Source organism: Castanea sativa, chromosome 4, assembly GCF_040712315.1.
Source record: "Castanea sativa cultivar Marrone di Chiusa Pesio chromosome 4, ASM4071231v1".
In the NCBI taxonomy this organism is placed as follows: Eukaryota; Viridiplantae; Streptophyta; class Magnoliopsida; order Fagales; family Fagaceae; genus Castanea; species Castanea sativa.
The window spans coordinates 9,083,132-9,086,418 of record NC_134016.1 but is presented as its reverse complement, the minus strand read 5'-3'; the positions used below and the strand labels follow the sequence as shown (position 1 = coordinate 9,086,418).

Genomic DNA, 3,287 nt, shown 5'->3' with positions numbered 1-3,287 from the left:
AATGGAATTTATAATTGTATGCGGCTGGCCCGTTTGTTTAAAATAATTTGACGTGGCAATATGATACTTTAAGGGCGTGAACATAGGATTTTATACCATATCCTTATAGAATTTAAACTCAAATTACATAAGTATGTAAAAATTAAATGAAAAATGATACATACACAACACTTTCACAACAAATCTTAAGTGATAAGTTGTTATTGGTTTTAATTTGAATCAACTGCTGAAATTACTTTTTTTGTCCACAAGTAACAACTTACCACTTAAAATTAGATATGAAAGCGTCGTAAAAATGTTATCAACATAATATTTCTCAAATTAAATTTAAAAATGGTTTAACCAACTGCCTTCTCTTTCTTTTTTAAATGGAGCAATTTTCAATATGAACAAACAATTTACACACTCTATCAAATAATTTTTAATGATTTAAATTAATTGATTTTAAGTGCTTAAATTGTTTGTCCTAGTAATTATTGTTTTTTCCAAAACCAAAATCGAACTCTCTCATTCAAAATGACTAGAGTCATTTACAATCTGATTTCTAGGATGATGATGGTAGACGATGATAGCTTGTCCATGCATCATAAATAATCATCTAGCTAGTTGATCCACATTTTTAAAATATTTTTTTATATAAGTATCACCTAATATTTCTAATGCTAGTGGGTCTTTTGTTTGTCATAGGGAAATTTAAGGAAGAAAACTTGAGAGATGGAAGAATCAGCGAGTATGGAAATTCAACTAGCAATTGCTTCAATAAATAATGAAGATCAAAATACTCGAAAGGAAGCAGCCATTCTAGGTGGAAATGAAAAAAAAAATGACGAGTTGGTAATTGAAATTAGAGAAATAGTCGGAAGGCTGGAGATTCAATCATCAACTCGGTGTCGTATCTACAGGGTTCCACACTACCTTCGAAAATGGAATGAAGAAGCCTACACTCCTCAGGTTATTTCAATTGGCCCGTTTCACCACAAAAACGAACGATTGAAAGCCATGGAAGAGCTTAAAGAGAGATACTTCAGCAGTTTCGTGAAACGGAGTAAGATAAACTTGGATGATTTAGTAGGCAAAATAAGGGAAATGGAAAAAAGAATTCGCGGGTGTTATGACGAGACTATTGACCTCAACAGTGATAGGTTTGTGAAAATGATATTGGTGGATGCGAGTTTCATTCTTGAGCTTTTAGAACGTAGTTCAAAAGGTTTGACAAGTGATGATCCTATGGCTGTGGAACCAAGGGCTACTGCTATAATGCTTGACTTGCTATTACTTGAAAATCAGCTTCCATTCTTTGTTATTAAGAAACTACACCACCTTGCATTTCCATCTCTCTCCAATGCTTTACTTCAGCATACTTTAATCTACTTTGGGAAGTACATCTGCAATCAATTTATACAGCGCAATCCCGATGTGAAAATAAAACACTTCACCGATCTTCTTAGAACCTTCATGTTACCTCCACCGGTGGTGCGACCAGAAAGTGTCATTGAACAGAGTCAACATACTAAACTTTTGTACTCAGCAACACAGCTCCGCGAGGCAGGAGTAAAGTTCAAGGTGGTTGAGAGTGAATGCCGTTTTGACATAAATTTTGAAAAAGGAGTGTTGAAAATCCCAAGTTTAGAATTAATGGCTTGGACGGAAGTTGTTACTCGAAACATTATGGCATTAGAGCAAACTCACTATATAAAAGATACATACTTCACTGATTACTTAATCTTGATGGATTCACTTATAAATACTAGAGAAGATGTGGATTTACTTTGTAAAAAAAAAATCTTGGTCAATTACCTAGGCGACAACAATGCAGCAATGTCTATGATTAACAATCTTAACAACGGAATCACATGGATAACAACGAGAAAAGATTACATTGATCTCTATAAGAAATTGAACAGTTTCTATGAGATTCCTTGGCACAAGTGGAAGGCAACATTAAGACGTCAATATTTTAGCACCCCTTGGAGAGCCGCTTCAACAGTGGCTGCTATTATTCTTCTGGTGCTCACTTTTATACAAACAATATGTTCTGTCATCTAGTAGCATAGGTTCAAAGGCTATATGTATAATTTGGATGGCTGTTCCTTGTTCGGTGGAATTGATCTTGCTTGTGCATTTCTTGGTTATTATTGTTAATGTAATTGATCTTGTTAAGATTGTTAATCATAGACATTATTGTTGTAAAATACACTATTGTTGGGTAAAATACACTATTGCTGTGTTTCAGTATCCTTGTAGAATACTAGTTTTGTATATCCACTCTAAAGTTTATTGAACAAAATGCCTGGAAGTTTGAAAGCCAACCATCAATAAATACTTCATTGGACGGGTTGAAAAATACAAAACTTTGATATATATTATATTACTTTATAGTTGCGGTCCATGTGTCCAAGATAGTGCATGAAAGTGATAGCAAGATCAGTCATGGACCATTACAGCTGTAGCAACAAATCACAGTTGCATGCTATAGGTTTTGGGAATATTACAGTAGAAAGCCAGCTTGTTGAGGAAGCATTATTGCGTGTAGTATAAGCACAAACACACATGTCAAAGAAGCACCAAATTCATGTAGTCGTCCCATTTTGTCAAGACTCTACCTTGTCCTTCTTCAATGGAAAGGCGACACCTTACCCATTGGGAAAGTGACACATGCCTATTTCCACTATAATTAAAGAAAGGTAAATGACTCAATGAAAATGAGGATAGATACAAGAGACACTTTGACACTACGGTGGAAGCTCTCTTCCCGCATCTTGTTTCTCTCTTTCTCCATTGTAACACCATACCTCCATTGTAACCATTTTCAGAAAATAGTGGAATATTCGACTGGCTTGTGCCCGTAGTTTTCTCTCTCTCCCAACATAGAGGGTTTCCACGTTAAAAAACCTGTGTATATTTCTCTTACAACTTTACTCTCATGTTCTTCATTTTCTTACAAACACAAAGACACAATTTTTGACAAAGATGATTTCTAAATGTACTGTTAAGGATTTAGAAATCTTTACAAGATAATCTCCAAAAATCTAAACTTGCACGTATAGTTGGAAGTTACTTTTGTAAATTAGTTATACTTTCCTTATTTCCCACTTTCTTCACCATCACAAAGCTCTCTCTCTCTCTCTCTCTCTCTGAAAATCTTCCTCTTAGTTTTGCATCTCCATTGTTAAAGCTTTGAGCTTTGTTGATTTTTACACATCTAACTCATTTAGTATGATAACAGTTATTTGTCCGTTAATCAATGTTGGTCTCTAGCTATTATTTGTCTATAAATTCAAGTAATG

At 34.4% G+C, this 3,287-nt stretch overlaps 1 pseudogene; it reads left to right on the top strand.

Annotated features, from left to right (window-relative positions):
- Window positions 1-659: 659 nt before the first annotated feature.
- LOC142630326 (UPF0481 protein At3g47200-like) lies at window positions 660-2,109 on the top strand (annotated as a pseudogene).
- Window positions 2,110-3,287: the final 1,178 nt, after the last annotated feature.